General features: G+C 43.9%; 1 protein-coding gene and 1 pseudogene across 5 annotated transcripts in view; one reads left to right on the forward strand and one right to left on the reverse strand.

Moving 5' to 3' along the window:
• Positions 1–27,364, reverse strand: part of Ncald (neurocalcin delta) — a 538,037-nt gene that overhangs the window by 321,035 nt on the left and 189,638 nt on the right. The gene's annotated exons all lie outside the window — the stretch shown is intronic.
• LOC101603810 overlaps positions 24,799–27,364 on the forward strand; it is a 78,659-nt pseudogene continuing 76,093 nt past the window's right edge.

A 27,364-nucleotide genomic window follows, 5' to 3' on the forward strand; every position in this document is an offset into this window, starting at 1 on the left:
AGGATGTAAGCCAGAGGGTAGAGAGGAGTGTTTTGAAGATTGCCTTCTGGACATGATGTGGCTGTTGCACTTATGACCTCACAGTGATTGCCATTACCTGCACACTATTGAGCCCATCAACATTTCATCAAGAACGATGGAGGAAAAAAAGACATCAGAATAGAATAGGACTTTGCTAGAATGAAGATGGGATTCAATGAAAGAGGAACAAGTGAAGGGGGACCAAAAAGGTAACAGAAAGGGATTATGATCAAAATGGAACATTAATAAAGACAGTTCTGTGAGCATGACTCCTAATGAGGATCCATGTCATTAGTTAACTAAGAAAATCACTAGGTTGGTAACAGAAAAGACATCGCCAACTTTATCTGCTAATTGGCTGATGAACCAATGCCCAAAAGGAACCAGAAGCATCAGTCCTAGGATCTGCCGACCATCTCTTACTGTCCAAGGACAATAATACTGAGTGAGAAGATTTGAAGCCAGGAAGTTCAAGGGTAAGTGGCACATGGAGAGGAGTGGTGCCGACCCAGAACTGGTGAACAGTGAGTCCCATCTTCTTAGTCTCACAGCTGTCTCTGACTCTCCAGGTCATCTGATGACTGATGGGTTAGGGATATTCTATGTCTCACAAGCCTAAAGGATGCAGATTTTTTAAATTTTAATTTATTTTTTTTATTGACAATTTCCATAATTGTAGTCAATAACCCCTCCTTCCCCCCACTTTCCCCTTTGAAACTCCACTCTCCATCATATCCTCTCCCCTTTTCAATCAGTCTCTCTTTTACTTTGATGTCATCATCTTTTCCTCCTATTATGACGGTCTTGTGTAGGTAGTGTCAGGCACTGTGAGGTCATGGATATCCAGGCTATTTTGTGTTTGGAGGAGCACACTGTAAGGAGTCCTACCCTTCCTTTGGCTCTTACATTCTTTCCGCCACCTCTTCTGCAATGGACCCTGAGCCTTGGAAGGTGTGATAGAGATATTTCAGTACTGAGCACTCCTCTGTCACTTCTTCTCAGCACCATGGTGCCTTCTGAGTCATCCCAAGGTCATCTTAAAAGAGAAGTTTTTCTAACCAAAAGTGAGAGTAACATTAATATATGGGTATGAACATTAAGAGAAATGGTTACTTGGCAGTTTGGTGAGCATAGTATATACAGTTAGCCAGACACCAGAGATGTAGCATTCCTAGGGCTCATGACTACCCCTGTTGTAGGTTTTCAGTATCAGGGATGTGTTCCCTCCTATGGAGCAGGCCTCCAGTCCAATTAGAGAGCAGTTTGTTTCCCCCATAACAGACATGCCATTATTGTAACCATTGGCTCATTTGGCCTGGCTGGCCAAATTTAAGGCTTGCAGAGTCCACTGTGGAGTATCTCCACTGGTGATTTCTTTCTCTCCCATTGAAGTGCATGCAGTGTGGCTTTGTCCAGCTTTCTGTCAGCTGGTCTACATGGAGGAGGTTTTCAGCTCAGCTCTAGCAGGATTTCTCAGAGGACACAGACTTTTTGAGGTAATACAACAGAACAATTACTGGAATAAAACTGAGTTAAAGCTGTGCTCTGCCATCAAACATGGTGTGACTTGCCAAAATCCCCTGAGTCCTCTGAGCTTGTTCCCTCATTTTTACAATAAACACACAAAGAGTGTCTTCATCACAGGATGGATGTGAAAAGTAAACGCATGTCACCTCCCCACACTTCATAAATAAAAGTGTTTCTTTCACACTTAGGATTGATTGAAAGTAGTGACATGCTTTTCTTCTTTAACTTAGAGGGACATAGACATTAAAATAAGTGTCATGCGCTTCAAAGCAATTTTGCACTAAGAGTATCTCTTGGCAGAAGTTTTTCTGACAACTTCTTTTGTTTAACACATGACAAGAACTGCTCAGGAGTTGCATAAGGATCTTCACTGCTCTCTTTTTCTCTGGGGCTATACTATTTCCAGGATGTGTGATATTGAGAAGAGAAGCCCCCCCTTTTTGGTCAACACAAAGGGGGAAGTCCCAGTCTGGTCTCTACATAAGTCACCAGTTCCATTGGCTGCCACCTACTTCTCCCCCATCCTCTGCATTCCCAGACCTCAGTGTTTCCTGACCCAGCAGGGCTGTTCCTGTGCCCACAGCTCTCCAAGAGCTACTGCTCTTGATAAAATACCAGAGCCCTCATTCTATGATCCTGTAGGAACAGTAATATTTATCTGCCATGCCCTAGCCCACATGCCGACGTTTCCGTGCAGTTTCTTGTCTGTCACTGAGCCATCACAGCAGTTAAGAACCCAGATGTGGAAGCCCAACTCTCTAGAACTAGGATGAAAGGGAAGTTGCAGAGCAAGTGGCCTCATGCATGTCTCGGTAGCCTCACCGCCTGACTCTGAATCCTACATCTATCATGTGGTACCAGCTTTGCCATCTCAGAGAGATTACTTCACCTCCTCAAGTCTCAGATTCCTCAGCAGGGATCCAGGATAAAGGAGTGATTTCCAAGGTTTGTTTAGGAGATTATATAAAGCACTCAAAGAGTACCCAAGATATATGTAATACTGTAAGACTTATTGCATCTTAGCTGGGTGGTCAGAATGCTTATTTAATCTCTCTGCATCTCAGTTTCTTTGTTTTAAAATGAGCATAAGAAAAATAGCATTCACTTCATATGGTTGAGGAATAAATAAAATAATGTATATAAGTTGCCTAGTACATTATGTATGGAGAGAGCCTTGTATATGGTAGAATTTGAACAAAATGGGATGTTGAGCTGGGCATGGTGGCACATGTCTGTAATTCCAGCACTTAGAAAGTAGAGACAGGAATATCAGGAGTTCAAAGACAGGCTTGGCTACAATATAAATTGGAGGTCAGTCTGTGATGCTATCTCAAAAACAAACAAACAAACAAAAAAGAAAACCCGGGTATGTTAAAAAAAGTAGTTGCTTCTTCTGAACTGTATAAAACTTTATTCAAACCTCTATCATGACACATAGAAAATTGTAATAGCCTAAATTAGGAACTCTCTGTCATTAAAAACTGTCATTATTTCTTCTGATGAAAGGAAAGCCACTTTTAATTAACTAGCTTATAACCAGCACGTCAAAAGAGGACTGAACATTAAAACAGGAATTGCAACATGCTAAACTGTGTCATGACCATAAAACCAAAAAGCTGTACCAAACCAAAGCAAGCAAGATGAACTACATCTAGACTCAACACTGGGTCACTCAGACCTCCTGAATCGAAATAAACCCCAGACTCACCATCAATGCCCCATAAGGTCATGTGTTCCATAGATAATGCCAGTAACTGTTCCATAAACTCCCAAGTGTACAAATTCTGACTAGTGTCTGGCAAGAGCACCCTATGACTAAGCTAAGTCCCGGATACTTTACCCATTTTCGCCCCCAATTTCCTCCTGTTGGGGCAGTCTCTCTCCAGGATGTGTGTTCTACTTATCCGTGCTTCGGCAAGCCAAAGAACCTGTGTCTACTGTGGTGTGTCCCGCTATAGACTTTCTTGGTGGGATTCAACACATCTTGAATGCCAAGGATTTGGCACAGTGCCTGGTAATAAGTAGGTATTCAGTAAACTGTGCCTTGAGTAAAAGATTAAAGTAAAGCGAATCTTTCATAACTTGTGAGTTCTAATGAAAATGACAGTCTTTAAAATCATAGAGGCCACCTCAGGCAACTGGAGAGGACCATGCATGCGATTTCCAAGCTGCAATCCCTCAAGAACTATCCTCAAGTGAAACCAGGCAATCAAGAACGCTGATTAGACGCCAGTCTTGTCACTGTGCATTTATACACTGATTTCCTGCCCTGCAGGAAATCATAAAGTGATCAAGGATGTAATGTGGAACCAACAACTGAGCATGGCTGTGTTCCCCCCATAACACCTTGCACTAAGTCTTGCCTGTGGCAGTTCATAGAAATTTCTCCACTGGGTGCTGACAGGCTTTCTGACTGGGAGGTTTTAAGAAGAGACAGCTCTTGAATACAGCGGTCCAGGAAGCCTATCTGTGGCAAAAGCAAAGGAACATTCCATGTACGCAGGCTTGCTTGCTGTCAGTTCCCTCCATCCCCCATCCCCAGGCCAGCAGGATGACCTCCGCCTGGGGAGTTACAGTGGGAAAGGAAATGGATCAGCTCTGAAGAACTAAGAGAGCCAATCATGGTGACTAACTTAAAGGAATGTGGAAGGTAAGAGAATTCAAAATGCAGCAGTGCCCATCACCTCGGAGATAGGGAAGATGCAGGAAGAGTCACAGGTCAGTCAGACATCATCTTTACAGCAGAGCCAACGCCCAATGTCGTGGGTTTACAGTCTGAACTCAGACTAAAGCCAGCCAGCACTGTGTCATGTCGATGCCAATTGCCTGCCCGGGTACCTTGCACAGGTCAGATAAACAACAAAGGCCATGAGTATAGAGTAATTCACAGCACAGGGTTTCCAGCTACTTTCAAGGCTGTGACAGTCCTTTCATAAGGCATGGTAGGAAGATGTATGTTTTGTTTGTTTGTTTGTTTGTTTTTTGAGGTAGGGTTTCACTGTAGCTCTGGAATTTACTATGTACTCTCAGGCTGGCCTTGAACTCACGTAGATCCTCCTACCTCTGTATCCCAAGTGCTGGGACTAAAGGCGTGCACCACCACGCCCATTGGTACATTGGTAGATCTCTCTTTTTTTTTTTTCTTTTTTTTTTTTTTTTTAATTTGAGAGAGAGAGAGAGAAAGGCAAGCAGGCAGAGAGCTAGAGAGAATGGGCGTGCCAGGGCTTCCAGCCACTGCAAACAAAGCCCAGACACGTGCGTCCCCTTGTGCATCTGGCTAACATGGGTCCTGGGGAATCGAGCCTCAAACCGGGGTCCTTAGGCTTCACAGGCAAGCGCTTAACTGCTAAGCCATCTTCCCAGCCCGATAGACCTACTTTTGATGTTGTACAAAATGTCAATTAAACTCATTTCAGCTCTGACAGTCATGAACCCCGAAGTTTGCTTAGGAAAGTTGACCATTACCGTACATCATTGATGACCTTTTTTACCCAATAGTTTCCATGCAAGCAATATGGCTGAAGGCAAAGGCAGACCAGACACTTTTTTTCTTTCAGGCTAAGTGACAACAGAAATACAATTGAGTCCCAAGATAGCTGTAAATGTAGCCCAAAACATTTGTAGTTGACAATATCATCTTGCAATGTCAAAAGTTTGGATGTCCCTGGAATGGATGAACAACATAAGAAAATAAGAAATATTCTTAGAGAGCGTGCTTTCATTTTTTTTTCTGGAACTTTTGGATAAAGATAGCTTTGCCCAAGAATCCATCACTAAGAAACTTTCACTGCATCACAATGAAAGGTTTGATGTCACGTTTTTCAGAGGTAGTCTACCGCGGAAAGGAAAATCAAATGTAACTTCCTTTTCCCAGGAATGCATCGCCACTTTGCACTCACGAAACACCAAGCTAAAGAAAACACTGGCAGGCCCCTCCACCTTTGTTCTATTTTCAGCTCTAGTTCTCTGAGCCTCACGGCAGAAGGTCTGCAAGGACTCTGGGACCAGGTTCCGTTCAAGTTGCCAGAAGCACTTAACATCACTTTATTGCCTTGAGTCTGCTTTCAAAAAACCTGCAACTGGGATAGGGATGAGAGTGAATAATTCCCCACCCCACCCCACCCCCAGAAATAGGCCTTTCCATGACTGGGGCATTTGGGTCCATTTTCATTATATATTTCATGCACAAATAATTAATGGACAACTGGAAGTGATTATTTAGTAATTACATTCAGCTGCAACAGAAACAACCCATTAGGTCAATAAGAGCATGCAGGCTGTGATGGCCATTTTTAACTCTGAAAACGGGGGCAACTGGCTATGTTGGGCCCCATCCCTTGGGGACCATGGAGGTGGAACCCAACCTCCACATCACTGAAGGTCAACATCTTTCTCCCCACGCTCTTTCTCATAAGCAACTCTTTTATTTATTTATTTATTTAAGAGTGAAAGCAAGAGAGAGAGAGAGAGAATGGGCACATCAGGGCTTCTAGCCACTGCAAAAGAACTCCAGATGTGTGCACCCCCTTGTGCATCTGGCTAACGTGGGTCCTGGAGAATCGAGCCTCGAACTGGGGTCCTTAAGCTTCACAGGCAAGCGCTTAACCGCTAAGCCATCTCTCTAGCCCTCATAAGCAACTCTTTAGGCACTAAAACTTCAGAACAGGCTAGTGGGAAAGTAAATCATTTGAAAACTATAAAGCTGGTTCTTTAAAAAAGGGATTGACTCCATAGTTCAATGCATCTACTTCACATGTCCTCCAAACTTAATACCTCGAGCAGGAGTCAGCTATTACTGGACAACAGCAATGTCCCTTCACAGCTATGTCTTCTGCTAATTAGCTCTTTGCCCATGAAAAACCTTCACCGGACACCATGATTGTTACACTTGTCCCTTTGAACCGGAATGGTAATGGCTTCCCACTCCCGATAGTCTCTGGGGCCAGGCTACCCCTTATTTATTTTGTGATTGGCCCAGGTCTATAAAAACCCTCTCCTCAGATTCTCTTCCTTCAGATCCTTGGGAGGCAAGCTCCCATCTTGCCAGGGCCCCATTGCAACTACTTTTCAAAACAAAAGAAGAAGTGATTCTTTCCTGGTGGAAGTTGATGAGCAAACGTAGAAGACCCGTATCTAGGAGAGATTATGCATGAGCAAAACTAGCCCCCACTGGGCTTTCTGTTTCCGCAAACAATGTGTTTAATGTCAACTTTAATGTCAAAAACTGCAAACCCAAGCTAACATTCCCCCTTTCTGATTCTACTCCCCATTTGAAATGAGAAAAAGAAATTTCACCTACTCATTACCACTAACCCAAAACAAAACAAAAGACAATACTCCTGAGATAAACCCTAGCAAAGTCCAGGCCTAAAAACCAGTGATTTCCCTGTCAATGCCCTTGAGCCCTGAGTAAGAGGACATTTGCCTCCATTTGAGTTCTTGTTACTTTGCAATTATAATTTTAAAAAATGAAGAACATTTTCAGAATCTTTTTCTTTAGTGCCTAGAATTTAATTGGCTATATTGCAGAAGAAGGAACCATCTCTTTCAAACACTCAAGCCAGGTGACAAAATAGAGAAATAAAATGTTCTGTGCATGCAAAAACCTCAAGGAGTATATGCCAAATTTCAAAGTCTGCCATCAGTTCTACAGAGGACCTCAGATGCTATTTCTTTGCTTCAACCTAGAGAGGTAACTGTTTACTTAGCTGGGCAGTATAGTCTTCTTTACACTAAGTTACCAAAAATAATTGGTGATTTTGCATGCTCCCAGATATATTCTTTGGATCCTTATCCACCCTTTACTCTCTGCCTATACCCAAGAAATAGGATGTCCCTGCCCTGACTTCTAGCTTCATGTTGAGTTCTGCCCACGTGAAACACACACCTGTAGTCCCAGTGCGTGAATCAGAGACAGGTGGATCTCCACAGCTCATTAGCTAACTAATCTGGCTGAATCAGTAAGATCTAAGTTCAGTGAGAGATGCCATAACCAAAAATAAATTAATAAATAAAGGTGAAGTTTGGCTAACTGGCTATATTATGCCCACTAAATTTCCCTCTAAATGCTTTTATTTATGTCCATATGTTAGTGCTGCACACACTTTGGGGTAGAAAATCTCTTTTCAGATGGCAGTGACTGCTGGGGAGACTCAAGACTCACCATAGTGCTGAGAAGAAATAATTGAGTGTTCAACACTAAATGAGACATCTCTATCACACCTACCAAGGCTCAAGGACCACAGGCAAAGAGGTGGCAGAAAGAATGTAAGAGCCAAAGGATGAGGAGGACTGCTTAGGGACACTGTCTTCCAGACACACAAAGCTGTGGTTGCATTCATGACCTCACAGCAGCTGTCCCTACCTGCACAAGACCTGCATAATATTGGGTCCACCAACACATTATCGTGGATGGTGGAAGAGGGCAAGATAATAAAATATCAAAACAGAAAAGAGGGCTGGAGAGATGGCGTGGTGGTTAAGGCGCTTGCTGGGGAAGCCCAAGGACCCAGGTTCAATTCCTCAGTACCTAAGTAAGCCAGATGCACGAGGTGGTGAAGTGACATCCTGGACTAAACAGCAAGGAAGCACCAGTACAGAAGCTGGTGATGTCTGAGGAGTCTGTAGATTAGTATTACTGCATCTGTGTTGATTTATTCATTATTTTTATTTATTTGCAAGCAGAGACAGACAGAGAAAGAGAGAGAGAGAAAAAAATGTGCTCACCAGGGCCTCTAATTACTGCGAATGAACTCCAGATGCATGCACCACTTTGTACATGCAGCTATACCATGGACTGGGGAATTGAACTCGGGTCATTAGGCTCTGCAGGTAAGCACCTTAAGTTCTGAGTCATCTCTCCAACCCAGCTTCTTAATTTTGACAATGTATTATCTGGGAAATTAACATTGGGAGAGCTCAATAAAGGAAACGTAGGAAAGCACCACACCATCCTTGCGCCTTTTCTGTAAACATAAAGTTATTCCAAAATGAACAGTTTATTAAGAAAAACAGTGAAGATTCCAAGCCTGCCAAGTCAGAACTTCAGCAAATGATCCTTAGTCAGAGAGTTTGAGGACTGAACTTCAAAAAGCATGGTTCTAGAGAACTTGAACCATATTAGTCCAGCTTGAGATAAGAATGAAAGCAATTGTTTACAGATGCTAAATTACAGCATAATTGCTCGACTATTTAAAGAAAAGAGCCAAATGAAGCTTTATCAGAGTTCATCCTCTCTTCCAGTTAATTAGAATGACTCATTCCCCCCCCCCCACCAACCAGTTGCTGAATTTAGTTTCTTATATTAAAAGAACACTTGAAAAGGTACAGGTAATTATAGAATCAAATGAAGAGGCCATAGAGATATTCCAGCTCTTCGTCTTACATCAAAAATGTGTGTCCTTTGGAGTTTCTATCCTCAACGATGAGCTTCCAAAGGGATCAGACCAACTAAGTCCAGTAGTGATCTTTCTCATCCTTTCCCTGGTAATGGTTCTGTGTCTCTGAATGGTCTATGAGTTCCCTGAGGGCAGGAACAGCACTTCTGATTTCTCCTGTGGTTGTCTACAGCTCAGTTCAGTGGATTAAAAACCTATACTTGGGAAAGATGGCTTAGTGGTTAAGTGCTTACCTGTGAAGCCTAAGGATCCCGGTTCGAGGCTCGATTCCCCAGGACCCACGTTAGCCAGATGCATAAGGGGGCGCACACATCTGGAATTCATCTGCAGTGGCTGGAAGCCCTGGCGCACCCATTCTCTCTCTCTGCCTCTTTCTCTCAATGTCTGTCGCTCTCAAATAAATAAATAAAAATAAACCAAAAAATTTTTAAAAAGAAAACCTATACTTCCTTCTCTGTTCTCATTTTGACAATGTATTATAGATATAATTCTTTTTAAATTGTGTGTGTGTCTGTGTTTGTGTTGATGCTACACATACCCAGCAAGCTTCTCATGGAATAGATAATAGGATGGGTGGGGAGGGAGGGGAGGGGAAAGCCGGGGGTGGGAGACACAAATCTAGACCCAAACAGCAATGGTACCATAAAATTCTACATCCTAAAAGGCAGACCAAATGCCTGAACCTTCACCAGGCCCTTAGAGGGAACACCTGACCAACAAGACACTGGAGAGGGTATGATGAAGACTGACCTTAATCTTCTACAGCCTCTCTTTCCCTCCCTCTCAATCTCTCTCTCTCTCTCTCTCTCTCTCTCTTTCTCTCTCTCTCTCTCTCTCTCTCTTCTTTCTATCTCTTTTATATTAGTTATCTTTTTCTTCCTTTTCTTAGTGGGCACTGACCTGTAACTCCCAGTACCAGCATGTGGCTATCATTCACAATGGGCTTTTGATCAAAGAGGCCTACAAGGTTTCCTAAAAGAAAGACAGATCTCTGTCCGAGTACTTGATGACCCACCAAAGGTTAGTGGTAAGACCCTACTGCTGAAGGCACCTTATGCGGTTGACACGTAAAATGGAATGGCATGGCTGGAAGCTGGAAGAGAGTCAGTCCCCAGACAGTCAGCACGTCTAGTGCCAGAAGATGCTACATGGGCGACTGGGGGAAATGACCAATATCTGTCCAAGCAACTCATGGTCCAACCTACTTATCAGCAAATAACCTGCTGTAATGCCCACACAAGTGCAATAGTGGCACACAGCCATGGTGGAAAACCAACTGCTCTTGACTTGGCTAACTGATCCCCTCAGTGGCACGGGACCCATAGCTGGAGCTGGGAAACAAGTCAGAACTATATCCAAACATAAGCCCACTCTCCACTATCAAGCAACCACTAATCATGGGCTATAAGAGAGCCTACACCTATTAAATTCTCTATAAAAAAGTAAGGGTTGGGCTGGAGAGATGGCTTAGCTGTTAAGCACTTGCCTGTGAAGCCTAAGGACCCCGGTTCGAGGCTCGGTTCCCAAGGTCCCACGTTAGCCAGATGCACAGGGGGCGCACACGTCTGGAGTTCGTTTGCAGTGGCTGGAAGCCCTGGCTCGCCCATTCTCTCTCTCTCCCTCTATCTGTCTTTCTCTCTGTGTCTGTCACTCTCAAATAAATAAATTTAAAAAAAAAAAAAGTAAGGGTTATCTCATTTGTACTGGTGCTAACTCCCTCACTGCTGGAGAATGTGCTTCTCTTTTTCAGATAGATGCAGATCCTAAGGAGAGAGCCACCCCATCATACCTCAAAAGGGCCCTGGCTGAAACTAAGAACAATTGGTGAAACAAGCAAGGGTGCTGGTGAACCACAAGGGTGAAGGAGATCAACACAGAGAAAAATCAACTCCTACCAAATCAGAGAGCCAGAGACCCAGAGGCCCCCAACACCTCATCACTGAAGCAGACCAAAAATGAACCCAACATGGCTCAGGGAAATACTGCGGAAGAGGGGGCAGAAAGAATGTCAGAGCCACACGTTGAGTCATGATATGCAGACATTTATCCTACCCATAACCGTGGGCTAACTCCTCAATGCATGACCCATATAATTCAATAAGGAGGGGCCAAGGGGAGGGGGTAGGTAATGGATGAGCCTAATAATAGTACCAAATTGACTGTATCCTCTGAGTACAAAACTAATTAATTAAAAAAAAAGAGGAAGCTTCCTACTGAAGTGCCAGCAGGCAGAGCCCTGCTGAAGAAGGTATGTCAGCAGGGTCAGATCATGGGGTGGAGTACATCCTTAAGGTGTGTTCTGAGCCCGCTCAAACTCTGGCTGTGTTTTGCTCTCTCTGCTATGGGTATATGATGAAGTGAACCAGCTTCCTCTGCACAATGAAGCTTCCCCAGGAATCTGTAAGCCTGAGGTAAACCCTTTCCTCCCATAAGCTTCTTCTGGTTGGGTGTTTTGACTCAGCAACAAAAAGGTAACTATAATACTTTTGTTCAACATTTTCTATGCCACTGGTATGTTTAACAGGGGGATAGGCAGAAGTGATGTCATCTCAATGGCTCATTTGTTAACAAAAATGCTTTTTGAGGGCTGGAGAGATGGCGTAGTGGTTAAGCGCTTGCCTGTGAAGCCTAAGGACCCCGGTTCGAGGCTCGGTTCCCCAGGTCCCACGTTAGCCAGATGCACAAGGGGGCGCACGCATCTGGAGTTCGTTTGCAGAGGCTGGAAGCCCTGGCGCGCCCATTCTCTCTCTCTCCCTCTATCTGTCTTTCTCTCTGTGTCTGTCTCTCTCAAATAAATTAATAAATAAAATTTAAAAAAAAAGTTAAAAAAAATTTTAAAAAAATGCTTTTTGAGCACCAAGTATAGGTCACACATTTAATTTTAAAGATTCAACCACAAGCAAAATCACCTATTTCTGAGGAGCTTAAAGTCAAGGAGGGGAGACAGATGAGCTGCTGACTCCCAAACAAGCTCCGGTCTCCCCTTCTCCTCTTCACACATTTCCCATCATCATATAGCATCTCAAGACTGAATTGGGGACAGAAAGAATAGGTTCTAATTCCAGATCTGCCTCCTGGTAAGAAGCAACCTTAAAACAAGCATTTTTGAAGCTAGGTGTGGTGGTGCACACCTTTAATCCCAACACTTGGGAGGCAGAGGTGTGTGGATTTCCATGAGTTCAAGGCTAGCCTGAGACTGCATAGTGAATTCCAGGTCAGCCTGGGCTAGAATAAGACCCTACCTTGAAAACAAAACAAAAAAGCATTCTCGACACCTGAAGAATTTATGGCTGTGTCCCCAAACTGTGCTGCTTAGGGGTATTGACAATTTTGAATACAAGACATTAACATAAAAACAGCAGGTGCAAGATCACTCTGACCTTCATTCTGCTTCCAAATAAACAAATAAAACACAAGAGCTGAAATTCCCATGTAAAAGATGACCCCTATTGCCAGAAGGAAAATCATTCTTATCATCATAATGGAAAGCTGAGGCCAAAGAAAATCATACAGATGATCCTTACTGAACTCTTCCTTCTCTACTTGGTCATTGCTGTACCCAACTACAGACCTAGCACAGGTCCCTTTGGCCCCTGTCACATGTCACAAATTACTATCTGTTGTGGTTTTAATGAAAAAAATACAAAGGTCCCCCACAGGCTCATGTGTTTGGACACTTTGTCCTGAACTGGTGGCAATGTTGGAGAAGGTCTGTGGAACTTTTAGACGGTGCATAGAGTCTTGCTGGAGGAAGTGGGTTGCTGTGAATGGGTGTTAAGGTTTTATACCTAGAACTCCACTTCTGTTGTCCCTCTGCTTCCTAACAGTGCTGTAATGAGCTGACTCCTCACTCCTGCCTTGATTCCCCACCATGATGGAACGTTTCTCCTCAAAAATGTTACTCACATTAAACCTTTCCTTCCTTAAGTTGCTTCTGGTCAGATATCTGTTCACAGCAATGAGAAAATAACTAGTACCCTATCCTTTGTCCAATTCACTCTATAAGACATCAACCGTAACTGCTTCTTTGAGTCTGCATTTCCTGTTGAAGTTTCCTGTGTCCTCTAAAACTTATATTAAATAAATATGTATGATTTCTCCTGTTTATGTATTTTATGCCAATATAATTCTCAGAGCCACCTGGACTCTTTAAAAGGAAAGATTGTGGGGGATGAGGAACGGATGCCACAAATTTATAATTTCAGTATTTGGGAGATGGAGGCAGGAGGTTTAGGAGTTCAAAGTCATTCTTGGCTACATAGGAACTTGAGACCAGCCTGAGCTACAAAAGACCTTGGCTCAAAAACAATCGAACAAACAGCATACATCAAAAATGTAGAAATTTTTAAAAACTCTGCCTCAAGGAAGCTATTACCTCCTTGCAGTTCAAACAATAATGGTTACAAAAGTGCCTTGACATGGTCAAATGTTACACAAATATCACACAATAGAAATTAATGACATAAACAGTCCCTTCCTCTTAACTCTAAGGCAAAAAGCTAGTGGTCTGGGGCCTTTTCATTAAGCAGAAATCTCAGACAATAAGAATTTATAAAACCCAATCCTTTCAGTAATTTAAGCTTGGTTGTTTTGGAGCTAGCAATTAATGAAAATTAGATTAATGTCAGAGAATTGTTTCACCCGAAAAAAGAAAAAGCGACATAATCTGACATACACATGGAGACTGTATTATTCATTCAGCTCAAGTAACACTGAGGGAGGAAATGAAACAATGGTGGGGGAGGGGCATGAGAAGTCATCGGAATGAGGGAAGTCAAAGGATTCAGGTTAGCAGCTACGGAAGATGAACATGTTTAGAGATCTAGTAAAAACTGAGCACTAAAGTTAATAAAACTGCATCGTATTGTGGCTTTTGTTAAATAGATTTTTTTTATTCTCTTGTCAAAAAAGTATGAGATGATAGATTTGTTCATGTGTTTCACTATAGTAACTGCTTTCCTATCTATCCCATAATAGCATGTTTTAAAATTCAAATATGGGCTGGAGAGATGGCTTAGCGGTTAAGGCATTTGCCTGCAAAGCCAAAGGATCCCGTTTCAATTCTCCAGGGCCCATGTAAGCCAGATGCACAAGGGGGTGCATGCATCTGGAGTTCGTTTGCAGTGGCTGGTCGCCCTGGCATGCCCATTCTCTCTCTCTCTCTCTGCCTCTTTCTCTCTCTCAAATAAATAAATAAATAGAATATATTTTAAAATTCAAATACACATAATAAAGTTTATCTTTAATTTTTTTTATCTATTTTTATTTATTTATTTCAGAGTGATAGACAGAGAGAGAAGGAGGCAGAGAGAGAGGATGGGTGCACCAGGGCCTCCAGCCACTGCAAACAAACTCCAGATACATGTGCCTTCCTTGTGCATCTGGCTTACGTGGGTCCTGGAGATCCAGACCTGGGTCCTTAGGCTTCACAGACAAGTGCTTAGCTGCTAAGCCATCTTTCCAGTCCAAGTTTATCTTTAAAACAAAGAACTATACCAAAAAGGAAGTGTTTCCCATGAAGAAGGCAGACCTGCCTTTTTATCTAGCAGACTCATTTTTTTGCTCCAGCCTCCCTGGATCAATAGGAAGGCTCAATTACTTCAGCCGTTCCCTGAAACTTAAAGGGATTTCCTGGCTGCGGTCATTTGCATTTGCATTTTCTTCAAAAAGTAGCTTTCAGTTCAGAGATGAAAGAAAAGTTCCTATCAGGTACTTCTAAAGCATATGAACTATTGAGCAATTCTCAGCAAATACCTTATGAAAGATTATGCTTGGGAAAAGTTCTGAGAATAAGGTTTGCTGTTTCAGATAAATATAATTTCTACTGTCAGCATATAAGGTAGAAAAATGTTCTATCAAAACAATTTACAACCTTTCTGCCTGGAGAAGTCGATGAGCTTCTAAAGGCTGTCTTTGGATGCCATGGTAACCACATGTCTCTGGTCAAGTCTGTCGTGCTTAGGGTATAGTTTAAGGAATTTTAAAATGTTACCCGAGAAAATATGCACAGGAGACAGATGCTGCAGGCAGGTGTGAACTGAACATGGAACACACTCCCTTCAAGGCTCTTGTGTTTCTAGCACCTGGGAACCACAATGAATGTAAGACACTATCTATCTAAAGACTTGCAGTATATGCAAGTAATTATAAGATATACAAAAAGGGAAAAATAAAATATTTTTTAAAAGGGGGGAGAGCTGGAGAGATTGCTCAGTAGTTAAGGCACTTGTCTGCAAAGCCAAAGGACCCAGGATCGATTCCCCAGGACCCATGTAAGCCAGATGCCCAAGGGGGCGCATCCATCTGGAGTTCGTTTGCAGTGGCTGGAAGCCCTGGTGTGCCCATTCTCTCTCTCTCTCTCTCTCTCTCTCTCTGCCTATTTCTGTATCTCTATTGCTCTCAAATAAATAAATTAAAATAAAATATTTTAAAATACATATAAAAGAAGGGGCTGGAGAGATGGCTCAGTGGTTAAGGCATTTGCCTGCAAAGCCTAACGACCCAAGTTTGATTCCCCAGTACCTACATAAAGCCTGATGCACAAAGTGGTGTATGCATCTGGAGTCTGTTTGCAATTTCTGGAGGCCCTGGTGCACCCATTCTCTCTGTCTGTCTCTCTTCTATCTCTTTATTTGAGTGGGGGAGAGAAACAGGCAGGCACACACAGAGAGAGAGAATGGTTAAGCCAGGCATGACTTCCAACCACTGCAAACAAACTCCAGACGCATACACCACCTTCTGCATCTGGCTTATGTGGGTACTGAACCTGGGTCCTTCGGCTTGGCAGGCAAACACATTAACTGCTAAGTCATCTCTTCAGTCCAAAAATATCTTATTTATTTGAGAGAGAAAAAGAGCATAAGGAGAGAGAATTAGCCCACCAGGGCCTGTAGCCACTACAGACAAACTCCAGACACACGTACCACCTTGTGCATCTGGCTTTATGTGAGTATTGGATACTCGAAGCTGTGTCCTTTGGCTTTGCAGGCAAGTACCTTAACTGCTAAGCCATCTCTCCATCCCCTTAAAAAAAAATTTTTTTAATACAAGAATACAAAGTAATTGTGGCATCATGATCTTTTAGCTCTTTTCCATTCTATTTTTAACTTAAAATTGTAGTCTCTAGTTTTTGCTGTGACTTTAGTTGTGGAAATCTTTCAAGAGTTTTTTTTTCCTTTGATTAAAAATAAACATGAGAAAAAGTTGATTTGCTGACGAGAGGGATAATAACAGGATCAAGAAGTTCAAGTTTGGGCTGGAGAGATGGCTTAGCGGTTAAGTGCTTGCCTGTGAAGCCTAAGGACCCCGGTTCGAGGCTCGGTTCCCCAGGTCCCACGTTAGCCAGATGCACAAGGGGGCCCACGCGTCTGGAGTTCATTTGCAGAGGCTGGAAGCCCTGGCGCGCCCATTCTCTCTCTCTCCCTCTATCTGTCTTTCTCTCTGTGTCTGTCACTCTCAAATAAATAAATAAAAAATTTAAAAAAAGAAAAGAAGTTCAAGTTCTTCAGTTGGACCTTCAAATGCACTTAATCTGGAAATGCATGAGCAGTTCAAAGAGAACTGCTGTGGGCCTACACAGGAGCGCCAGCATGCAGACCCTTCTGAAGTATTCCTGGAGAGAATCATCTCCCTTCACTTGACAGCAGTGAGTAAAATAGGAGCAAGGCAATGCAGACTTCCTCTCTTCACTGTAGTGCGTTTGGGTGACTCAACGCCACCAGACCAGTACATCAGGGATCACTTAGAGGTCACCATCTGTGTCAATCAATGACACATGGATGACGTCAACACGTGCAAATGAAATTTCATTATCGAAATCAAGTGCTTTCCCGACATTCCATGAATGACCAGAATTACTCCAGGAAACAGTTAACACGTAGTATGCAGCCTCATCTGAATCAAGAGCTGAAGAAGATTCGCGAGGATGTCATCCAGGCCCCTTTTCATCCTCTGAATGAGGAAGCAGACCCACATCCGCAGGAAGTACGAGCAGCGGTCATGGTTCCATTTCTCTTGGCTCCTAACAACTGTACACTGGCTGAGTTCTAGGGGCCCGTAGCTTACACACCCACTTACCGTGTCATAGCCATTTTCTCTATAGTTATCACCACCCCTCATTTACCACACACACACATACACACACATACTCAGTCACATCTTGTTTTCCCCTTCCTTTTGCGCCCAATCCAAGAACATCTGCAGACTTTCCATAGACTTCTCTATGCCTTTTGTTCAACCCTGGATCAATTTAGCCTTCTATTTTTTTTCTTCTTCTTTGCATGTGTAGTGGTTAGGATGGTCTGTACCCATAGCCTTAGGTATTTTTGACTAAGATGAAACTTCCTACTTAGTCTTTGGGGCAGGGGGAGCCCTGCTAGTGGAGATGTGTTATTGGGGGCCGATTGCCCTACTGGGCGTGTCCTAAATCAGCTTGAGTTTGCTGGTGCTCGTTTCTCTCTCACAGCTGTGGGTGTATGCTGAAAGGAGCCAGCTGTTTGCCCCATGATGAAGCTTCCCCTGAAATCTGTAAACCTGAAAGAAACGCTTTCTTCCCATACACTGCTTCCGGTCAATGAAAAGGCAATGGCACCGGGCGTGGTGGCGCACGCCTTTAATCCCAGCACTTGGGAGGCAGAGGTAGGAGGATCGCCTTGAGTTCGAGGCCATCCTGAGACTACATAGTGAATTCCAGGTCAGCCTGGGTCAGAGTGAAACCCTACCTCAAAAAACCAAAAACAGAAAAGGCAATTGCAACAAGTCTGTGTGGTGGTGGTGATGACGGGGGGGGGGGGGGGGGTGTACACACACACACATGTCCCATGGGCATACGTGCAGAATCCAGAGGACACTGCCAAGTGTATTCGTTGATCACTCACTGGCATGTTTCCTTGGGACAGAGTCTTTCAGCGATCTCGGAGTTGCCATTGTTGTGAGTCCCAGGGATTTGATTCTCTGGTCTCTGCTCTTGGCTTACAGACATGGGTGGCCATACCAAGCTGTTATGTAGGGGCTGGGGAATCAAACTCAGGAGGCCTCAGGCCCTCATGCTTGCACAGCAAGTGCTCTTCCTCACTGAGCCATCTCTCCCCGCCCCCAAGTTCATCATTCTGTGTTCTCTTCTCCCACACTGGCAATTCCAGGGAAACCATCCAGCCTTGAAGATACCTTGGAGGATGTTGGGAGTGACCACGTCCAAATCAGAATGTAAGTTCCCAAGGACAAGGACTGTGTCTCTCAGTGCTTTAACTGTGCAGTTCCCCAGCAAGTTCAGTATCTCTCTGACTACTAGGAATTAATTCCAGAAATAAGGAATGTAAAAGTACATTATTTGATGTGTTAAAACTTTCATACCCAGTTTATGTGCATACAAACACACGAGATACACACATGCTATTCTAAAATAAAGCATTGAAAAACAGTATCCACAAAGGGCTGATACCTATGAAACAGCTAAGAGAAGTGCCTCTGGAGTGCAGAGTTCAAATTTAAGATCAGTAAGAGGAATCCCTTAGTAGAAACAATATCACTTAGGTAGTAAGATCTCACTAGACTATAGAAAACCACTCTTAACACTTCACCAAATAGGATCCAATCTCAGGGCATATCTGCATTGCTCCCATTGAAGAGTGAGACAAGAATCAAAAGATCCTACAATGCCACTGTGAGGTATGATCTTTGCATAGAACACTAGTGTCTGCAAAGGAGCCTCTGGTGGAGGTGGGTATATGTGTGTGGTTTGTACACGTGGGTGCATATTTGTATAATGGGTGTGTGCACCTGCTCCAGTGTGTGGAGGCCAGAAGCTGATGTTGGGAGACTTCCTCAGTTGCTCTCCATCTTATTTTACTTTATTTTATTTGAGAGAGAGAGAGAGAGAGAAAGAATGAAGCAGCTAGAGAGAATGGGCGCACCAGGGCCTCTAGCCCTGCAAATGAACTCCAGACACGTGCATCTGGCTCACATGGGTCTTGGGGAATCAAACCTGGGTCCTTTAGCTTTGCAGGCAAGTGCCTTAGTCGCTAAGCCATCTCTCCAGCCCATCTGTTTGTTTGTTGTTGTTGTTGTTTGTTTGTTTGTTTGAGACAAGATTTTTCATTGGACCTAGGGCTTACTGACTGGGTTAGGCTACAAGCAAGCCCCGGGAATCCTCCTGTCTCCTCCTCCCCAGTGCTGAGACTGTCAGACACACCACGCCATGTCCTGCTTTTACGTGAGTGTCAGGGACACAATCTTAGCTGAATCCTCCATTCAGGCACTTGAGCCACTGAGCTACTGCCCCAGCCTCAGGATGCTCTTCCCCTTAAGCCAGGAACAAATCTCCGAGCTTGACTGTGCCAGCAGATTGTGCCCCGGGCTGCAAACATCATATTAGCTTGGCAGGAACAAGCCCAATGTTGCTTGATTCTGCTATGAATGTAATAATATCTGACAAGAGGCTGATTGGACAGCACACGATGTCATTTCCTCTAATTAAGGAACTCTCCAGAAAAACCTGAAATAGCCACAACGCACTGTCAGCAAAGCAATCAGTGGCAACAATGAGCTATCAACTCCAGCTCCTGGCCTGGCCTTTGGGCTCGTAGCTCTGAGTCTCCAAATCAGCAGTGCATTGCAGAAGTCAAGGATTACAAGGACACACAGAGACAGGCCGCAGCCTGCATCGCCTTCATCAGATGCTCCTCTGGTGATAACGGCAGGGTGCAGGAGCCGCTGCTCAGGGTGCTGAGTGACTTGTTTATGAATTTGTTTGTTCATTTGCTTGTTTCTTAGAAGGTTTTGTGAGCTTTTCCAGCAGTTAGAGGTCCACTGACCATAACCAGGGCTGTCCACAAGCCCTGAGTCACGCTGTTCTTTACCCGGAATAATTCTGCCCATTCTTTAAGACCCAAAGTAGCTCATCCTCATCTCCTTTATGCAAGTACCACAACGCAGGCACACATGAGTCCTGCCTTCTCTCAGCTCCCATAAGAGATTGCCAGCTATGGGCTGGAGAGATGGCTCAGTGGTTAAGGTGCTTGCCAACAAAGCCTAACGACCCAGGGTTCCATTCCCTAGTACCCATGTAAAGCCAGATGCACAAAGTAGCACACGCATCTGGAGTTTATTTGCCATGACTGGAGGCCCTAGCACACCCATTCTCTCTCTCTCTCTTTCTCTCTTTCTCTCTCTCTGTGCTTGTGAATAAATAAGTTGATAAAAAAAGGAAACAAACAAACAAAAAAAGACTATTATCTCTGCTACCTGGACACTAAGAACAGGAGTTCAGAAAAATATATTACACAACCAATCTAACTAAATCTTTACAATATGTAATGATTCATAACAATCAAATTATAGTTCAACAAAGATGGATGGACAGACGGACAGATGCCTCACACACATAAATGCATTCATATTTACACTATTACTAAAAGAAGCTTCACTGTCTCCTTCCCAACATTTCTGCTAGGCACATAACTCAAAAATGTTATTTTAAGGGCTGGAGGGATGGCTTAGCAGTTAAGGCGTTTGCTTCCAAAGCCAAAGGACCTTGGTTCTATTCCCCGGGACCCATGTAAGCCAGATGCACAAGGTGGTGCATGCATCTGAAGTTTGTTTGCAGTGGCTGGAGGCCATGGTGCACCCATTCTCTCTCTCTCTCTCTCTCTCTGCCTCTTTCTCTCTCTGTCACTCTCAAATAAGTAAATAACAATTTTTTAATGTTATTTTATTTTTATTTATTTGAGAGAGAAAGAGGTGAGGGAGGGAGAGAGTGGGCATTCTAGGGCTTCCGGCCACTGTAAATGAATTCCAGACACATGCACCACCTTGTGCTTCTGGCCTGTGTGGGTTCTGGGGAACCGAACCTGGGTCCTTTGGCTTTGAAGCCTTTGAAGGCAAGTGCTTTGATCGCTAAGCCGTCTCTCCAGCCCTCAACATTGTTATCTTGAAAGTGTCCTCACGGGGATAGGCACTCGACTTGTCGAGACCGAGTACGCACATGCAGGTCTGGGCACTCTTCCTTCTCTCTGTTTCTGGTCTCAGTTATGTGTATTTTTTCCCCATACAATATTTAGAATAAGATAGAAGGCTTGATTCTAGATGAACCTTTAATTTAAGCCCATTCTTCAATCCAGAGCCCATGGTTATAAAGCTAATATTTAGGCCCCTCCTGTTAGTCTTCCATCTATAGCAACCACACATCTGATTGCTTTTGCTGTAGGAATATGCCTGACTTAATGATGCATTTATCCACCTCCTCTGCAGCTAAGGGTAGCCAGTGAGATTGAAGCAGAAGTCACCAGCCAGGGAGACCAGAACAAGTCTTTTCGTGAGCTACCTCACCTGCAAAACACGCTGTGTGCCCTCTCTGGCCACTTGCTAGAACATGTGTGACCGCACTAAATTCAGCAAGATAGAGTAAAACAACCATATTGCTAAAACTCTTCAACATCCCAACTCCTGTTAGAGGGAAAGGAGACGGGACTTAAAACATCTGAGTCCATAGCTATCAGGGTGCTGGAAAGAGCTATGCAGCATGCAGCCTGTTAGGAGAAGAACTCATCAACAGTCTCAACCAGCAATGGGCTGTGCAAGCCAGGCCATATGGTTCAACTGGTGCAATAATGTCATGTATCTTATAGGGAAATCAACTGCTCTCTGATTGGACCCGAGGCCCGCTCCATGGGAGGACATACATGCCTGGTACGTCAATCGACTATGGCTGGGGAGATCATAAGCCCTAGGGGAGTAATGATTACTGTTGTTGGTCTAAATGCACATAGTATACCCACCAAGCTGCCCTCTAATCACCGATGGCTATGCCTATGTATTAATGCTACTCTCTTTTGGTTAGAGAAGCTTCTCATTTCAAATGGTGGTGATCAATGGAGTGACTCGTAGCCCACCATAGTGCTGAGAGGTGACAGAGGAGTGCTCAGCACTGAAACATCTCTATCACACCCTCCAAGGCTCAGGAACCACTGTGGAAGAGGGGGTAGAAAGTACGTAACAGCCAAAGGAAGGACAGGAGTGCTTACAATACTGTCTTCCAGACATAAAATGGCCTTGATAGTCATGCCCTCACAGTGGTTGGTGCTACCTATACAAGACTTACATAAAAGGAAGGGGAAAATGATGATGCCAGAATAGAGGAGAGACTAATTAGAAAGAAGAAGGGAGTCAATGGAAGGAAGATTTGGGAGGAGCAAGTGAGGAGGTGGGAGGGAAATATAATGGTTTAGTGTCTAATCTTATGGACTCTGTCAATTAAAAAAAAAGTTAACAAGGGTCTGGAGAGACTGCTTAGTGGTTAAGGCACTTGTCTGTGAAGTCTAAGGACCCAGGTTTTCTCCAGAACCCATGTAAGCCAGATGCATAAGGTGGCACATGCATCTGGAGTTAATTTGAAGTGGCTGGAAGCCCTGGTGTGCCCACTCTCTCTTATCTGTCTTTTTCTTCCTGTCTCTCTCTCAAATAAATAAATTAGTTTTTAAAAACTTAATAAAAATCTGCATCCACACTGGAGAGACGGCTTAGTGGTTGAGGCACTTGCCTGCAAAGCCAAAGGACTTCAGTTCAATTCCCTAGGACCCATGTAAGCCAGATGCACAAGGGGGCACATGCGGCTGGAGTTCCTTTCCAGTGGCTGGAGGCCTTGGCATGCCCATTCCCTGCCTCTTCTCTCTATCTGCCTCTTTCTCTCTAATTAATTGATTAATTAAACTTTTAAAAATCTGCACCCAAATACACAAAGAAAGAGGGCAGGTCTTGTGTCATCCCGCCTTCATGGGTCACATTTTTTATAACATTAAAGGGAAAAGAAAATCTTGGAAAATAGGAAATTAAGAGCAATGTAAAATTAACTTCTATTTAAAGTCAAGGAAACAATAATTGCAGCACACTCCCATCATGACGTCACAAGACACTCACAACCGGGAAGAGTAAAGAGCTAGGCTCTTCAAGAACCTCAACAGAAGCACAGGTCTTCCTTGCTGGGACCCTGTGTGCCAGGCTTTGAAGTGCCAACTGCAGCTTTCTACGGGAACTTGTTTCTTTTTTAATATTTATTTTTATTTTTATCTATTTATAAAAGAGGCAGACACATAGAGAGAGTGGGTGCACCAGGGCTTCCAGGCACTGCAAACAAACTCCAGACACATGTGCCACCATGTGCATCTGGTTTATGTGGGTCCTGGGGAATCGAACCTGGGTCCTTTGGCTTTGCAGGCAAGAACCCTAACCACTAAGCCATCTCTTTAGCTCCAGAAACTTGTTTCTTGAGCGAATGCATGAGGAAGAAGAAGGCCGACCCACTGTTAGGAGTCAGGCTTCACACATGCCTCAGTCTGTTTGTGCTGCTATAACAAAATGCCAGAGACTGAGAAGCTGATAACAAGGCACATTCAGTCCCCATTGTTCCAGGGCACAGAGTGCAAACTTGAGGTACTGTCAGACTCTGTGTTTCGTGAGAACCCTCCTCCTGGTTCAGAAAGGGTCTACAACAGGCAAAGCAGTTCCCTTGAGCTTCTTTCTTAAGGACACCACCCCCACGATCTGATCATCTCCCAGAGACCCTCGCCTCACAGTATCTCCATCATCTAAGGGACTGGATCTCAACACATTGATTGTGAGAGTATGCAGGCATTTAGACCAGAATGGAAAGTCCAACCACAATCCCTGCATAGGAGGAAGCACCAGAAAAATTATTGTGACAAAATGAATCAGGGTTTTTGAGTGCTCTGAACACAAAGCTCTAAGAGGAAATTGAAAAAAAAGTAAGAAGCTTTAAATATGCATATCAAGGCTAATTGTTCAGTTAGATTGAATAATTTTGCTATAAAATGCATTTAAATGTTTTAATTTTGTGCATTCTACCCCAGGGTATCGTTAAAGTAGAGTTACCTTCACAATATTTTGATATGAAGGATTTTAATCTCATTATTAGAAGTACATTTGACTCTGAAAAATAGAAACAATGATTATGTAAAACTGCTTTTCAAATATTCAAGTGCATAAGAATCACTCTTGTTAATCTTGTTAAAATGCGGGTATAATTTATTATGTCTAAGGCAGAACTATGAGTATTCAGTTTTTTCTTTTTAACTTTAATTTTGGTCCTTCCATATTGGGTATAAAGCCCAGGGCCTTGTGTATACAAGGTAAGCATTTAACCACCAAGCTCCATTCCCAAGCCTAGGATTCTGAATTTCTAAAAGCTCTCAAGGGATGCTATGCGATGACATAGAAGGCTAAGTAAATTCAAGCTGGAAAGTATTATACTTTGTGAGGTAACCCAGGCCCAGAAAGCCAAATGTCACATGTTCTCTCTCATATGTAGAACCTAGCTACAAGTGATTGGATTTCTAAGTGAGTAGTAATAAAAATCAGTAGCAGAGGCCAGTAAGCTAGAAAGGAGGAGATATAAAGGGAATAGAAAGTGAGGGGGGGGGGTCCTTAATAGGATGGTGCTATATATGTAAGTAGAAGAACAGATTAATGGGGGTGGAAAAGCCTAAGTGAGGTCAGGGGAAGAGATTGAGTAAAGGGAAGATGGAGGGAGGGCTAATCAAAATCTCAAAGGAGGCCTGGAGAGATGGCTTAGTGGTTAAGCACTTGCCAGTGAAGCCTAAGGACCCTGGTTTGAGGCTTGATTCCCCAGGACCCACGTTAGCCAGATGCACAAGGGGGCGCAAGCATCTGGAATTCATTTGTAGTGGCTGGAGGCCCTGGTGCGCCCATTCTCTCTCTCTCTCTGTCTGTTGCTCTCAAATAAATAAATAAAAATTGTGCACAGCCTGTCTGTTGCCAGGCCGCGGGAGTCTGCGGTTGTTAACCCTGTGGCTTGAGCTGACCGCATGTGGTACAGTGCAAGATGGCAGAAACAGAAGTCATTATTTTGCCAAAGAAGCATAAAAAGAAAAAGGACCGGAAGCCATTAGAAGAAGATGTAGCCATGTGAACTTTGATACATTGTTTCTATCCTACTGAAGGAAATACAACATACTGAAGACTTTCTTATCAAACCAGAATCCAAAGTGGCTCAGTTGGATACTTTGTAGTGGCCTTTGTTACTTAAGAATTTTGATAAGGGCTGGAGAGATGGCTTAGCGGTTAAGCACTTGCCTCTGAAGCCTAAGGACCCCAGTTCGAGGCTCGATTCCCCAGGACCCACGTTAGCCAGATGCACAAGGGGGCGCACGTGTTTGGAGTTCGTGTGCAGTGGCTGGAGGCCCTGGCACACCCATTCTTTCTCTCTCTCTGTCTCTCTCTCTCTGTCTCTCTCTCTCTCTTGCTTTCTCTGTCACTTTCAAATAAATAAATAAACATAAAGCAAAAATATATTAAAAAAAAGAATTTTGATAAGTTAAATGTAAGGACAACACACTACACACCTCTTCTTTGGGGCTCAAAGCCTCTGAAGAGGGAGATTGGAAACTATATCAGGACAGGTTTCATTAATCTTTTTTTTTGTGTGTGTGTGTGTTTTTTCTGTCTTTTTTTTTAATTTTTATTTATTTATTTGAGAGCGACAGACACAGAGAGAAAGACAGGTAGAGGGAGAGAGAGAGAATGGGCGCGTCAGGGCTTCCAGCCTCTGCAAACGAACTCCAGACGCGTGCACCCCCTTGTGCATCTGGCTAACGTGGGACCTGGGGAACCGAGCCTCGAACCGGGGTCCTTAGGCTTCACAGGCAAGCGCTTAACCGCTAAGCCATCTCTCCAGCCCTCATTAATCTTGATAAGCCTTCTAACCCCTCTTCCCATGAGGTGGTGGCCTGGATACCATGCATACTTCGGGTGGAGAAGACTGGGCACAGCGCACACTGGATCCCAAAGTGACTGGATGTTTAATTGTATGCATAGAACGAGCTACTCGCTTAGTGAAATCACAACAGGGTGCAGGCAAAGAGTATGTGGGAATTGTCCAGCTGCACAATGCTATTAAAGGGGGCCTCAGCTTTCTAGCGCACTGGAAACTCTGACCGGTGCCCTGTTTCAGCGACCCCCACTTATTGCTGCCGTAAAAGGGCAGCTTCGAGTGAGGACTATCTGTGAGGACAAAATAATTGAATATGATCCTGAAAGAAGATTAGGAATCTTTTGGGTGAGTTGTGAAGCTGGAACCTACATTCAGACAGTGTGTGTGCACCTTGGTTTGTTAATGGGCGTTGGTGGTCAAATGCAGGAACTTCGGAGGGGTTCGTTCTGGAGTCATGAGTGAAAAGGACCACATGGTGACAATGCATGATGTACTTAATGCTCAGTGGCTATATGATAACCATAAGGATGAGAGCTACTTGCGGCGTGTTGTTTACCCTTTGGAAAAGCTGTTGACGTCTCACAAATGGTTATGAAAGAGAGTGTAGTAAATGCAATCTGCTATGGAGCCAAAATCATGCTTCCTGGTGTTCTTCAATATGAGGATGGTATTGAAGTCAACCAGGAGATTGTTGTCATTACCACCAAGGGGGAAGCTATCTGCATGGCTATTGCATCAATGGCCACAGCAGTGATATCCACCTGTGACCATGGTATAGTTAGCCAAGATCAAGAGAGTGATCATAGAGAGAGACACTTGTCCTCGCAAGTGGGGTTTAGGTCCAAAGGCAAGTCAGAAGAAGCTGATGATCAAGCAGGGCCTTCTGGACAAGCATGGCAAACCCACAGACAATACCCCTGCTACATGGAGGCAGGACTATGTTGATTACAGTGATACTGGCAAGAAAGATGTGGCTGCTGGAGCTGTGGAAGCCCGTCAGCTTGTTGCTGAAGCAGTAAAAGTCGCAAAGCGGAAGCGTGAGAGCGAGAGTGGACGTGATGAGACACATCCAGTTCCCCAGTTGATCAGGAAGGAAAAAAAGAATAAGAAGAAGGACAAGAAGGCTAAAGCTGTGGTGGAGAGTGAGCATGAGCCTGGTGATGGGGACAGTGACACCACCAAGAGAAAAAGAAGAAGAAGGAAGCAAAAGTGGCAGCAGAAGGCTGGAGAGATGGCTTAGCGGTTAAGCGCTCGCCTGTGAAGCCTAAGGACCCCGGTTCGAGGCTCGGTTCCCCAGGTCCCACGTTAGCCAGATGCACAAGGGGGCGCACGCGTCTGGAGTTCGTTTGCAGAGGCTGGAAGCCCTGGCGCGCCCATGCTCTCTCTCTCCCTCTATCTGTCTTTCTCTCTGTCTCTGTCACTCTCAAATAAATAAATAAAATATTAAAAAAAAAAAGTGGCAGCAGAGATGACTGAGTAGTAAACAGCTGGAAGCGTTGTGTCCAGTTGAGGGAAGAAATTAGAGCTTTACTGAGAAAATTTTGTGTGGAGGGAGTGGAGCAAAGATCTTGGGCAGGGTAGAGTTCGGGCACACTTTTGCTACTACTTGTGACCTCAGTGGTTAGCTGGTGTGGTCACCCATCTTGTCCTGTTTTAAGGATATGGGTAATAAAAGACT

Source organism: Jaculus jaculus, chromosome 2 (genome assembly GCF_020740685.1).
Source record: "Jaculus jaculus isolate mJacJac1 chromosome 2, mJacJac1.mat.Y.cur, whole genome shotgun sequence".
Lineage (NCBI taxonomy): Eukaryota > Metazoa > Chordata > Mammalia > Rodentia > Dipodidae > Jaculus > Jaculus jaculus.